We start from the raw sequence: 15606 nt of genomic DNA on the forward strand, positions 1-15606 counted from the left end.
GCAACCTGCAGGTTTGCGTAGGTACAATATTTTTGACCTCGGTCTATATAAGCTGCTTCTAGTCTAAGCGGCACATCGAAAAATGGTTCAAATGGCTCTGACCACTCAACATCTATGGTCCTCAGTCCCCTAGAACTTAGAACTACTTAAACCCAACTAACCTAAGGACAGCACACAACACCCAGCCATCACGAGGCAGAGAAAATCCCTGACCCCGCCGAGAATCAAACCCGGGAACCCGGGCGTGGGAAGCGAAAACGCTACCGCACGACCACGAGATGCGGGCACCGGCACATCGATGCAACTGCTCAGTCACGAGTTGTGCTGTAATAAGTTAACACGCGTTTGTGTCTCTCGTCACGGAAATGGAACCGCATAATAATGTGCAACGGTATGCCATTTCTTGTTGCATTAAATTGGGTGTAATCTCTGGTGATGAAAGTTGGTTTTTTCAGTACGATGCAGAGACAAAACGCCAAAGTGTGTAATGATGGTCAAAGGAATCACCATGAAATGCATGCTTGTGTGCTTGCGTGCTTAAAAAGTATATTCGCCATTAATATGTATGGTGAAAAAATAACATATGCACAATTCTTATAGGTAGAGGGCACTTTTTACTATTTCCAATCAGGTTTATCCAAAATTGCGAGATAAGCTTTTAGCAGATTAAAATTACTTTAGTTATGACCGTGAACCGATAGTTCTGTACTGATAAGTTACTCTGTAACTGCAGTATATAGTATGTTGGCATTTAATACATTCGAAAATTTCTTCTTGTAAACTAAGATATTTCTATCAGTAAATGTATCTCTCTTGTTAATTATATTTTTAACTTTGCCTAACAGATCTGAAGATGGGCCTGAAACCGGTAATTAAAAATAAAAATAGCGATCAAAGACAGAAATGCCATATTTTTATTTAAAGAACGATCGCGGAAATCCCGTTAAGACAATCATGTCCAGTTTTGATACGTTTAGTGTTGTCTCCTTCAAATTAGTTCCCTTCTGATTGCACACACTTTTTCCAGCGCTTCTGCCATTGATGGTAACATTTCTGGAACTCATCTGTAATACTCTCCAAGACCCTCGTCACAGCTTTTGGGACATCTTGTGGTGTTTGAAAATTGTGCCCCCTGCCCGCCGTTTCGACTCTTGGAAATAGAAAAAAGTCGCACGGAGCGATATCTGGTGAATAAAGTGGCTGTGGTAGTACTGAAAGTTGTTTTTAGGTTAAAAATTGCTGCACCGAGAGAGCAGTATGGGCTGACGCATTATCGTGATGCAGAATCCAATTATTAGCAACGTTGGCACGGACACGAAGAACTCTTTTTACGAAGTCTTTCTAAAATATCTTTGTAGTAAGACTGATTAACTGTTTGTCCAGGTGGCACCCACTCTTTATGAACAATTCCCTTGGAATCAAAGAAGCACACAAGCATGCATTTCACTTTTGACTTTGACATGCGAGCGTTTTTTGGTCTGGGGGATCCCTTTGAGCACCATTGCGAACTTTGGTGTTTTGTCTCTGCGTCGTACTGAAAAAACCAACTTTCATCACCAGTGATAACACCCAATTTAACGCAAACAGAAATGGCATACCGTTGCGCATTATTATGGGATTCCATTTCCGTTACGAGAGACACAAATTACGTGTTAATTTATTACAGCACAACTCACGACTGAGCAGTTGCATCGATGTGCCACTTGGACCAGAAGCAGCTAAGGTCAAAAATATTGTGCATACGTAAGCCTGCAGGGTTGTCACATCTTGCAAAGAAAATCAGTCTCATTACTTTACTGTCGCACCTCGTATGTTAATCCATTAAACTTCGGGCGACCAGCGTCGTAAATATTACTTCTTCCAAAATCTTAAACATGGCTGTGAATCAGCAACTGTATAAACCTGAAGAGGTTGAATAAATCAGCAAACCAGTTGCAAAACAGAGGTTTAATAGCTCTTGACCTAGTTTTCGATATTCCTAAACATACCTTCTTCAGAAGGAGTGGGCCTCGTTACATCACATAAGAGGGTAAAGCTCTTCCACGCCCACACAGACATTATGGCCAGCACGAAAGGTCTACTGCCATCTCTGCATATTGGTTAGTTTTGACTAAGTGAGGTCTTGGAGGATGTGGGTACTGCATTGTTTTCGTACAGATCTGAAGATGGGCAGCCAGCCTGAAAACGGTAATTGAAAATAAAAATAGCGATCAAAAACTGAAATGCCATATTTTTATTTAACACTATACTTGACTAAAACGGTAAGCAAAATTTTTTTCACATCAGTCTAATTACTCTACTGTCGCACCTCGTATAAACATGTTCCTAGGGGTGTAGCAATCGCAAAAAGGCCAACAATGCCTGAAAGCATTTTTTGTTGTTGTAAGAATGTACTGCATATGAAGACGACAGCCCAGAAGAGAAGGTGACCTGCGCAGGAGAGTAAGGAGTGTGGGCTGGTGTCAGCAGAGCAGGGCAGAGCAGAAAGCGTGCCTCTGCATGTGGGCGGCTGAGTGACGGAGACCGCAGACCGCCGCCCACTTAGCTACCGACCACAGCCCCTCCCCCTTGGCTTGATATGCCACCGCGCAGTAACGGCGTTATCCAGCCGCAGCGCTGGCGGTTTTGTCGCAAGCGAACCGCCCACAGTAGCCACGGTGTAGGCGCATTGGTGGCCACGCTTCCTAATGCCGTGAAGCTTAGATCAGACTCATCTGTCACGAATAGAATACTTCAATGTAGGTTGATTCCTACAAAGAAGAAGACAGCAACCAGCCACTATTAATATTGCTATTTATTTAAGTAAATAGCGCTGTAACCGGTTTAGAACTGACACGTTCATCATCAACAGCTTCTAATGTCTACGCGATATTTTCAGAAATTTTATAAATTATATAACTCAGTACATATCTCGAAATATCTCTTCTTATCTTACCGATTCCTAAACTTTAATATACGATGATTATCAATGCAAAGTAGTTTCAAGCCCTATTATTCCTTGGAGCGTCCATTTACTCCATGGAATAGCCTCTCTAATATCTATGTTTTCTCTTATGAAAAGATGAAGGATATCTTGCCGATTAGCCGTGAAATAGCGAAGATGTATACGTATGTATTGTTGAGCTAGTCGCCATCTTGATGAGATTTTGTATGAGAAGGATTTTAATACATGAACTAAACTAAAGTAAGTGTGTTCGTGTATTATTTAACTGATTATTATTGACAGTGTCTGCTTACTACGCTGCGTTGCACGGGATCAGTGGGAAACGTTTGATTTACGCTGGACGAACCTGCCGTTTTGTATGCTCAAGATATCCATTTTATTACTTGCAATAAATAGGCTAACACGGTCTTACCAGCAGATCTCCGGTCTTCCCCATGTGATCACCGAAAGTTAATAATTATTACAAATGTTTTCAGGAGATCGACTGACAATTTTCGTCGCACCGAGACTTCGAAATTGCTTCACTGCCTTATGGAATTTAAGTTAATCTCAATTTAATCAGGATAGAACAGTATTGAACTGTGTGACTGTGATGAGCCTGCTTTGTGAATGAAAATTCCCTTAATATACGCATGTTTTTTTATTATCCTAATCAGTGAAGCTAAATCAGGCCGGTGTGAGAGAGGTTTTGAATTTTAGATCCCACAAAAAATATTAAAAGCTGTTCACAACTTTTACAAGATACACTTTACATAATCGTCAGTTTTCCATTTTTATTCTTCCACTGTGACGAATTGTGGTATGTTGATACCATCGAAAATTCCGCGCATTTTTGTTGCGAAGTTGCAGGACTGTATTTTTTAAATATCACAAAATATATGCAGCACTTAAAATATTTTGCATGACACTGTATTGTGCAAAGCACCGCACACACACACACCAAAACGTATTTGGCACATGTGAAGTTGACACAAAGGTTGTCAGTTCGAAACCGGTTGCGGCGCTATTTACTTAAATAAATAGCGGTATTAATAGTGGCTGGTTGCTGTATTCTTTTTTTCTGAGAATCAACCTACATTAATTGTACATAGCCACCGTCTCACCACGTCAGTTTTAGACAAAATAGCACGAGAATATTTCATATTGTGAGGGTTACAGATGACACTGCAGGTCGCCGACATTATGGAAGATACGGCTAAAGAGACAGAACTCACTTTCACCAGAGGAAAGTGGAGGTTCGTTTTTTCTTATCGCGCGTCTTCCAACTCAAATCAGCGAACGTGTGCGCTCCTGTATTTCGTCAAGACAATAGGGTAGCTTTTATGTAGTGCCGCGCTAGGTGACGAAATGGTTGAACTACTGCAATCACATTCGAGGGTAGCGCGATTCAAATTCCCGTTTCACTTTCAGGTTTTAGCTTGTGCACGGTGTCTGGCACGTTAAACCATCGTCACTTCGGTTTACTGCCTCCTCGTAAATCCATTGTTACATCTCATTTCAAAATGGAAGAGTAATGAAAATGATCCGCCCTAAAAACCGTAACTGCCACAGTATCAGATCTTCACTAGACTTCTTCTTCTTCTTCCATCCTGGAATGGGACTTGGCCTTCTCTATAATTTTCTGCCATTCCTATCTGGACTTCACCGTGGACCTCCAGTTACGGCAACCGCCTATGACAGCGTCCTCTACAACCTCGTTGCTCCATCTCAACCTAGGTCGTCCTGTTGTTCTTATTCCTCCACGTTCACAGCAGCAGGCTTTCCTTGAGGGATCTGTTTCATCGAGTCGCTTTACATGTCCAGCCCATGTCAGTCTACACAGCTTTATGAACTTTACCACATCATCCTCCTTATAGCAGTCATAAATTTCGTCATATCTTCGCCTTCCCCCCATTTTCATATACAAGTCCAAAAATCCGCCTCTATATACTTCCTTCATGTGATCTCAGTTTGTTTTTACCCTGATTCATAACTGTCCATGTTTCTGAGCGTATCAGCGTTTTGTAAAGTCGGCACTCGTGGTATAATCTTGGATTTAAATGTCGCAACATTCCAAAGTAGCATCGGTTAGAAGCACTTGTGCGAGCCATAATTTCAGTAAAGGTGGTGCCATTTGCTTCTATCTCTGAGTCCAGATAGGTGAAACATTCCACTTGCTCAAATGCCATTCGATCAAGAGTTATAGTGGGCTGTAAGGGTTGGTGAGTACCATTATACAAATACTTCGCCTTACCTTCATTAATTCTCAGTCCCATCTTCTCTACACTCAGTTTTAGTTTTAGAGCTGAAAATGCGCTTTGTAGATCTCTACATGTTCAACTCATTAAATCCAAGTCATTTGCATATCTCAGCAATTCTCATTTATGGATTGTCTGGATACTCGATTCGCGTGCCACTTTTTCAAGCGCCAGGTTGAAAAGTAGGCAGGAAAGCCCATTCCTTGCCTTACCCCAGTTCGAGTGGGAAACTGAGGTGGTAGCCCTCACTGCACTAGCACGGCACACTGGGGATCCTTTGGGGTGACCTCTATTAAACGCACCAATTTTCCAGGCACTCAAAATTCCCGCATTGCCCCATAAAGTTTGGCCCGGTTTATTGTGTCATATGCAGATTTAACGTCAATGAAAAGATGGTGCACACCAACAATTAATTGCCGGCCAGTGTGGCTGAGCGGTTCTAGGCGCTTCAGTCTGGAACCGGGCGACCACTACGGTCGCAGGTTCGAATCCTGCCTTGGGCATGAGTGTGTGTCATGTCCTTAGGTTAGTTATGTTTAAGTAGTTCTAAGTTCTAGAGGACTGATGACCTCAGATGTTAAGTCCCGTAATACTCAGAGCCAATTGAACCAACATTGAATTAATTGGTCTTTTCTAGTAAATACCTGGTTTACAGTTGACTTTCCTGGTCTGAACCCGCATTGATAGCTTCCAGTAACATCTTCTGCTGTAGGTGAAAGTCTACTAAATAAGATATTTGATAGTACTTTACATATAATATTTAAAAGTGTTATGCCTCTGTGGTTGCTGCATTCAAATAGATCTTCTTTCTTATGCACCAGACACACTATCCCTACATTCCATTCTTCTGGTAACTCTTCCTTTTCCAAGATGAGGCACACAATCTTGTAGATCCTACGATTTAGTTCAACTCCTCCAGCTTTCAATAGTTCAGATGTTGTGTTGTCAGTTCCTGGTGCTTTATTGGTCTTAAATCGGGCAATTGCTTTGTTCACTTCTCCTTGAGAAGGAGGAGGTACTATGGCATCTACCCAACGCTCCAGTATCTCTTGGTCATCGGTTAGTAGTGTCCCATTTTTACTTTTACACAGGTTGATGTGCGGCTTAAATGCTCTTCTTTCACTATTAATTTTCTGATAAAATTCTCTAACATAATTTGTTTTTCCAATTGTCTCCAATTGTTCTATCTGCTTTTTTTCCCATTCCCTTTTCTCTCTCCGATGCAGTTTCTTATCTTCTTTCCTTTTATCTTGATAATTTCTTACTGCTAAACGAGTACATGATTTATCAAGTATTTTGTTGTATGCCAGATTTTTCTTCTGACATTCTCTTACATTCTTCATCAAACCAGGAACTCCTCAGTTGTTTTCCTTCTTTCCCTAGCACTTCTTCTGCTGCTCTAATGACTGCATCCCTGCAAGCGTTCCATTCCTTACACTAGAGCTGTATAATGCAAGATTCCCAGCAACCTTCTCAGCGTATGTTTTAGAGATATCTTAATTTTTTAACTTTGATACCATATAATTACTTTGAGGTGTTCCTTTGACTTTTCTTGCATTGGATATTCGAGCTCTTAGTTTCGCAATTACAAGGTAGTGGTCTGAATCTACATTCACTCCTCTGTAAGTTCGTACATCCGTGGTCTTCATTAAACTTACTGCATGAATAACAAATGCATGTGCTAAAAATATAACGGGGCGACTTGGGGCAGGAGAGGCACCTCACTACATCTTAATTTCCACTGTCTATGCTTTTACAAGTAAATTCATAAAACTTTGTCAGCATGACCAGGAAGGATTCAGGATTCACTATCATAGCAATGGAAGTTCAAAAACACAGCAAAATAATTTTTTTACATGTGAAATTTTATCATTTTTGTCACTTACTATTGGCTGCATTTGTTGCTATAGGTACACTTTTCTTCATAATTAAGAGAGATTCTTCGGTGAATTTTGCACAGCATACAAATAATACCTTCAGGTGTATGAAACCCTAGATTGTATTTAATTTATGCAAAAATAATGAGATGTTACAGTTTAAACTTCATGTTCAGAAAAAACTCAAATTATATAGTTACTTATCTCAATTTTTACCACTGTATTCAATAGATTTGGAAAGTTCTAGTTTTGCATGAAGGAGTTTGTGTTTAATAAGCGTATCAAGTTTGAAAGTAATATGATATTTATTCCGGATGTTACATGTGCTGAAGTTCAAAAAGTTGTGTTTTGCGTAAAATGACCGTTGAAGTTTCTGCTTGTATTTGGCATTCTTTTAGAACTATCCAGCATCATAAGCAGGTTCCTTTTCATTTTCTAAATCTGTTTTCTTACTTTTCCCCTCCAAAAAAGATTTATCTCTTTCCACTACACGCCCTCTGGTTATTGCATACAAAGCTTCGATGCAGCCCACTCCGGGCATGATTCCCGTTTTCTCTAAAACTTATTTCCTGCTTTGCACACTATCATTAAAGCATGAAACTGCATCATAAACACCAATAGAAAGTGCATTTCTTTCCACAGAAAGTGTTTTTTTGGCAATCTTTGCCATAAACATTGGTTAAAACTTTCATTTGGATGTTGGGTACCGCCATGAACTTCAATAAGTTTTCATTTGCAAGGTCCTTAAATATAGGTTTGATGTCTTCCATTAAAGCAGTTGGTAGAGAATTCGTGTAATGATATTCTTCAGCACAAGCAATTGACCTTTGGTAGCCACACGATGATTCACTTCCTTTTGGACACAAGTTGTGGGTAGGGTTATTGTCTATGGACATTTTGTGGAAGTACAACGACCAAAGTGCTGCTTCACATTTTTAAAGTCCCCTGTGTTCCTTCTTATTGCACAAATGAAAATCGTTTCTAAATTTACAACGCCACACTGCAAGTCTTTCAAAACAGAGAACAAACAAAATCAGCGATCAAAACAATGCACGTCGATAGCAGCAGAGAAAGTATCAATATCAGTATTCCTTTCTTTCACGTATGACAATCTCTGGCGCAAATATTAACATTCGAATTCTACAAGCGAAACATACGTATTACGGAAGAACGGTGTGTAAAGGGGTGTGGCGCTGCATCTTGGTACTCTCAGGACAAATAACGTGCCTTATAATCTCTCAAATATATATGTTATATACATCAAACTATTCAGGAAGATGTGCACTACAAAACAGCCGTAGTTTTGAAAATCGATTTTTTTAAATTTTTGACGTCCTACCACCATTAAGTAACTTCTGAAATTTTCACGGCGTATTTCTTCTTCTAATAATTTTCTGGTGCGCAGAAGGATCCTGTCGACAATCTGCCACGATATTTCGATCCTGAGGTGTGGTGGTGGTGGTTAGTGTTTAACGTCCCGTCAACAACGAGGTCATTAGAGACGGAGCGCAAGCTCGGGTTAGGGACGGATTGAGAAGGCCGTGCCCTTTCAAAGGAACCATCCCGGCATTTGCCTGAAACGATTTAGGGAAATCACGGAAAACCTAAATCACGATCCTGAGGCGTCCGGCAGCCATCATCAGGTGACAACTGCTGAAGAGCCCGGGTGCATTCACGGTATTTATGCTGAATCTCGTGCGTGCCAGATGTGCTGGCCTCTTTCAACGCATGCGTCAGCTTGGGACACCCGAGCTATGTGTCAAGCCCTCGGTGGTGGAAGTGAGAGATGATCTGATAACTGAGTTTCGAAGACCCTGTCTATTCCGCTGTGGCTGGATGATTCCAACTTTTATCGTTGAAATCCGTTGTCACGATTTATAAGACTCTTGGGTTACTGAATCCCAAAAACTGGAAACTGGAGCTAAATTTTTCTTAAAAATGGCTCTGAGCCCTTACGTCTGAGGTCATCAGTCCCCTAGAACTTAGAACTGCTTAAACCTAACTAATCTAAGGACAGAACACACATCCATGCTCGAGGCAGGATTCGAATGCGCGACCGTAGCAGTCACGTGTTTCCAGACTGAAGCTCTTAGAACCGCTCGGCCACAGAGGTTGGCTTATCGCCTAACAGAGGTAGTGAAAAGTCTTTACAAAACTTGACGTATTTTAATAAACACAGGTAGGAATCGATTGGAAGAAATAATTTTTAGCCAAGGCGTCAGACAAGGATGTGGACTATCACGTACCCTTTTTAATATCTACATTGACTTCATTCTTCGAAAATGGAAACGTACAATGCAGGAATTAAGATAACTAATGAGGAATACCTGAATTTACTTTTGTTTGCTGATGACATCGTTATTATTCGGAAGAAAGAAGATGATCCCAAGGGTCAGAATACCAGCTGAACGAAATTTGCAGAAATTGCTAGAAAAGAAGCAAAAATAATATCCAGTTACATCAGAATCTGTTTTGAGTAATTCAGCGTTAGAACAAGTGTCTCAAATCTCTTATTTAGGCTGTGCTATAAGTTTTGATTTGGACCCTGTTATGGAAAATAAAATACACGAATTCCAGGCAGTCTGTGGTACAATTAGCAGAGCATAGGCCCATAAAGTACAAAAAGAAACCATCATCAAATTCTATAAATTAATGGCGGTCCTGGTGTTATCCTATGGAAGCAAAAGCTTCTATAAAAAGACAAGAAAGAAAAATTCAAACAGCAGACACGAGATTCCTAAGAAAGACGAAGGGCTGTATAACAAGAGATATGATTAGAAACGAAGATATTATAGCAGAATTAAGTATTTTCAGCATAGCTGAAAACATTCAAATATATGAAGAAGATAGGAAACAACACCTCATGAGAATGCTACGTCACAGAATTCCTCAGGAAATCTTGATCTAAAAGCCAAATGAGAAAAGAGATATTCGAAGGTCTAGAAAATGATGGGAACGATGTTGTTTGTGAATTCGGAACAGGCAACAGCCAAATCCTTGAATAAAATGATGATGACACTTCCTGGAAGATTAAAACTGTGTGCCGGACCGAGACTCGAACACGAGACCTTTGCCTGTCGCGGGCAAGTGCTCTACCATCTGAGCTACCCAAGAACGACTCACGCCCCGTCCTCACAGCTTCATATCTGCCAGTACCTTGTCTCCTACCTTCCAAACTTCGCAGAAGCTTTCTTGCGAACCTTGCAGAACTAGCACTCCTGAAAGAAAGAATATTGCGGAGACAAAAATCGTTCAAATGGCTCTGAGCAGTATGGGACTTGACATCTGAGGTCATCAGTCCCCTAGAACTTAGAACTATTTAAACCTAACTAACCGAAGGACATCACACACATCCATGCCCGAGACAGGGTTCGAACCTGCAACCGTAGCGATCGCGCGGTTCCAGACTGTAGCGCCTAGAACCGCTCTGACACACCGGCCGGCTATTGCGGGAACATGGCTTAGCCACAGCCTGGGGGATGTTTCCAGAATGAGATTTTCACTCTGTAGCGGAGTGAAAATCTTACTCTGCAAATGATGATGAAGCTTCTCTGATGGAAAAACCGATCTAGAATATGCGAGAGAGTTAATGCGAGGTGTTAGGTGCATTGTTTCCAGTGCCTACCAGTTCACACTTCGCAGCATCTGTAAGCATAGGGACTTTTGTGACTACTTGAATACTTCTTGACATATTCTCTGGAGACGTCTGTTTTCGTTTCTTCCATCCGCGGCTGTTACATGAACATTGTAACGTCTCACCAACACGAATGTCTGCGATTGTCAAACATCTTCCATTATTCATAGCGGACTGAAGTCGAAATCGTGTATGGAGACTGTCTCCCACTGTGACGCTGTTCGAGGATGGTTAGTATTGATGTGGTATCCCAACTGGAACGTGCGGACGTCGTTCTCTGTAGACTGAAATCCAACACGCTCTTAGCCTGAAGCTTTCATGTTTCACGGTAAAGCTGTTATCGTAGCTACAGATCTCACCATAAACGAGAGTACCTGCTCCTCTCCGTAGGGAGGATCTACGTTGGAGCCAGCTCCACGCATCGTTTCGCATCGCTCATCACGTGATCGTCAGAGGCCTGTTTCCGTCAGCCCCAGCCTGTAATCTCGTTTTTGTCCCGTGTGGCTGCTGTAAAAGGATCGTTTCGTCATTCTAATATACCCTTCGTAGCAACTGTTTGGTAAACCCCTGACGCCGTGAGTATGTCAGCTTTGTCTCTGGCCCATTTGAGGCACTCATCCGTTCCATTAGTCGCTCTCCATACTGTATTTACGCCGGACATACTCTTACAGGAGATTCTGATCTGCCCCTTACAGATATGTGGCAGAAAGGCAAGGAAATTACACAATTCCAGTGACTTTACAGACATGATATTAGGAGAGAACTTGGACTGAGGGAGGTAGCGTACCAGGGTAATCTGTGCAGCAGTGTGAACCACTGTGCCAGGGTGGCTTAGTGGCTGGCGCACCTGCCAAGTAAGCAGGAGACCTGGGTTCAGTTCTCGGCCTTGGTGCAAATTTTCACCCACCGCTTCAGTCTGTATACATAGAAAGACAATGCTTGGGATTTCTTCTTTAAAGGTATAATACAGATCGATATTTGACTTTGTCACACGTTTGATTTCCTTGTGAAATATTCGGAGTTACTGAGGTATCGTACCCAGTGTTGTACTCTCGTTCTAGAAGCATTTGTTACCCTCGCGCTCCCCTACCACGTATATGTGCGATCTTCTTGAGACGGTATTCTAGCACAATAGCACAAAAGTTCTCAATTCCAGCAATAATCCTCGTCACTTATCCCGCTCACCTTTTCATTTCATTGACACTTAGGGTATAGTATCCTAAAACTGACACAGCCAAAACTTTCCAAAAAAATGATACACGAAGCCTATTCATAAGAAAACCAGGCCTATCAAGAATTTTCCTACTGCTAGTTACGCTTCCATAGCTATATAATTTGTTTTTCCATTAGAAACTTAATTTTGGAGGTAAATACCACTTTCAGAGTGGAAATGAATGTGCACACAGCTCTAGAACATTTGCCACATTTACATACGGAAGTATTGACCTTACGGTTTCCAAACTTGTGTTACGTATGCTACAAACTGCGCTCTGACTCCTGAATTATTATTCTCACAGTTATTATATGGAGATAATTACCTAGGAGTCAATATAATATTTAAATATGATACACTCCAATTCAAAATACACTCCTGGAAATTGAAATAAGAACTCCGTGAATTCATTGTCCCAGGAAGGGGAAACTTTATTGACACATTCCTGGGGTCAGATACATCACATGATCACATTGACAGAACCACAGGCACATAGACACAAGCAACAGAGCATGCAAAATGTCGGCACTAGTACAGTGTATATCCACCTTTCGCAGCAATGCAGGCTGCTATTCTCCCATGGAGACGATCGTAGAGATGCTGGATGTAGTCCTGTGGAACGGCTTGCCATGCCATTTCCACCTGGCGCCTCAGTTGGACCAGCGTTCGTGCTGGACGTGCAGACTGCGTGAGACGACGCTTCATCGAGTCCCAAACATGCTCAATGGGGGACTGATCCGGAGATCTTGCTGGCCAGGGTAGTTGACTTACACCTTCTAGAGCACGTTGGGTGGCACGGGATACATGCGGACGTGCATTGTCCTGTTGGAACAGCAAGTTCCCTTGCCGGTCTAGGAATGGTAGAACGATGGGTTCGATGACGGTTTCGATGTACCGTGCACTATTCAGCGTCCCCTCGACGATCACCAGAAGTGTACGGCCAGTGTAGGAGATCGCTCCCCACACCATGATGCCGGGTGTTGGCCCTGTGTGCCTCGGTCGTATGCAGTCCTGATTGTGGCGCTCACCTGCACGGCGCCAAATACGCATAAGACCATCATTGGCACCAAGGCAGAATCGACTCTCATCGCTGAAGACGACACGTCTCCATTCGTCCCGCCATTCACGCCTGTCGCGACACCACTGGAGGCGGGCTGCACGATGTTGGGGCGTGAGCGGAAGACGGCCTAACGTTGTGCGGGACCGTAGCCCAGCTTCATGGAGACGGTTGTGAATGGTCCTCGCCGATACCCCAGGAGCAACAGTGTCCCTAATTTGCTGGGAAGTGGCGGTGCGGTCCCCTACGGCACTGCGTAGGATCCTACGGTCTTGGCGTGCATCCGTGCGTCGCTGCAGTCCAGTCCCAGGTCGACGGGCACGTGCACCTTCCGCCGACCACAGGCGACAACATCGATGTACTGTGGAGACCTCACGCCCCACGTGTTGAGCAATGCGGCAGTACGTCCACCCGGCCTCCCGCATGCCCACTATACGCCCTCGCTCAAAGTCCGTCAACTGCACATACGGTTCACGTCCACGCTGTCGCGGCATGCTACCAGTGTTAAAGACTGCGATGGAGCTCCGTATGCCACGGCAAACTGGCTGACACTGACGGCGGCGGTGCACAAATGCTGCGCAGCTAGCGCCATTCGACGGCCAACACCGCGGTTCCTGGTGTGTGCGCTGTGCCATGCGTGTGATCATTGCTTGTACAGCCCTCTCCTAGTGTCCGGAGCAAGTATGGTGGGTCTGACACACCGGTGTCAATGTGTTCTTTTTTCCATTTCCAGGAGTGTATGATACAGTTAATTTGTAAAAGAGTTGCACTGTCGCCTACTGTCTGGTCACGAACCATACAGCGGTGTCCTGCTTGTTGCCTACCTTCCCATACGCTGCCGACTACTTCTGGAGGTCACACTTCCAGCAGTTAATTCCTTTCTGAAAAAGTAAAGCCTCCAGACAAAACAGGAGCAGGCCAAAAGCAGGAGACAAAGAAAACTAAATCTGTGACAAAAGCTATGCCAAGAACGCAAAAAAGAAGGTTGTTAAGAAGGAAAGACAGAGAGCACAGGTTCCACCAAGACTTTAAGGACTGCCGAAGGTTCACAAGGACGGGGGTGTTTCTCTACGCACCATTACCAGCAACATTAGTGCTCCGACATACTCACTCGGTAAACAACTATAGGATTTGCTTAGCCCTTAAGTGGAAAAGTGCTCACGTCACATTCGCAACGCTGTATATTTGGTGAGACGCTTTTATTACTTTAAGCGTGAAGATACCGACAGCCTTTCGAGTTTCGACATTGTCTCTCTTCTCCCCAGAATGCCTTTACAAGAATCCTTAGAGCTTATTGGGCAGAAATTTGACGCAGAGATGACCAAACTTTTTAGGCACATGTTGACGCTGACAAACCTTTTTTCCGACGGAGCAGAAGGAAGGGGTAGCCACGGGGAGCCCGCTTTCACCAGTTGTCGCGAATATATATATATATATGAAATATTTCGAAGCCTTGGAATCAGCCCTGTAGAAACCTGAGTGCTTCTTTTGATATGTAGGTGACACCTTCATCATATGGCCGGAAGAGACAAGCTAAATGACTTCCTTATACACTTCAGTTCCACATACCAGAACATCAGTTTTACCGTGAAAATCGAAGGGGATGGAATGCTCCCCTCTCTGGATGTCCTGGTTAAAAGAAGAGCGGACGGCTCTTTGGTCCACAGCGTGAACCGGGGGAAGACCTATACTTACATGCGGACAGCTGCCGCCTCTCGCCTAAAAGGAACGGCACCCTTTCTGACAACGAAAGTATCAACGAAGAACGTGAACATCTCAGAGCGGTTTTCCGAAAGAATGGCTACAAGGAGTAGAAAATTCGGAGAGCCATACGTCTTATACCCTCTGTGTAACTGGCGTAACCAGAAGACGATTTCAAGATACGAGCAATCCTGTTATCAGCATTAAAATATTTCATTATTTCCCAATGATGCGTTTTACCTTTATTTAGGCATCTTCGGATTGGTCGATATTTGGTAGTGATGGGTCATGGGATACCGCACTTAAAAATAACCAGCAGATAAATGTCCCTTGCAAAGCCTTTAAAACCACTACTAGGCGGTGTCTTTATTACGGTATGAGGCGCAGCCCAGTGCGAACCAAACGGGATCAGGCCTACAGTAAGTCTTTACATCAGTAACATGACGGAAGTGTGTTGCATATCCTGGCTGCACACATGCACCTCCGCAGTGTTGTTGATGCAAAGACTCATCGCGTGTGCAAGACTGCTTGTTTCTTCATATCACACATACTGGTTGCTGTACCAACCACAAATGAAATGGAAGAAGTTTTAGAGAAGAGGATTATCCTGCGCACGCGGTCATTGTATTGATTCCCTCGTATGGTGCGTTTTTTCTGGAAGATAGGAAGAAATTTTCCGGAAACACCAAGTGAAGACGATCGCCTGCCCATCAGCCAAAACACGGGTACTGCTTGGTGCTACGGAAATATGTTCTCTACCGGATAACCCGCCACCGTGGTGAGGCAAACATAGGGCAGGAGGTGCGTGCAATTGAAGATCGTTGCCGCAAAACATTGTCTGACGGAATTATATGGAATGGGTTATGACCACACCAAGGTTCTGAGACGGAAGTTCAACTTGTGGGACTGTGTCATTAAGGAATCTACTGAGATTCGAGTAAGA

The 15606-nt window shown here is 43.2% G+C and overlaps 1 protein-coding gene across 4 annotated transcripts in view; it reads right to left on the bottom strand.

Moving 5' to 3' along the window:
- LOC126278457 (uncharacterized) overlaps positions 1-15606 on the bottom strand; it is a 368379-nt gene that overhangs the window by 36310 nt on the left and 316463 nt on the right. The gene's annotated exons all lie outside the window — the stretch shown is intronic.

This window comes from Schistocerca gregaria, chromosome 6 (genome assembly GCF_023897955.1).
Source record: "Schistocerca gregaria isolate iqSchGreg1 chromosome 6, iqSchGreg1.2, whole genome shotgun sequence".
NCBI lineage: Eukaryota > Metazoa > Arthropoda > Insecta > Orthoptera > Acrididae > Schistocerca > Schistocerca gregaria.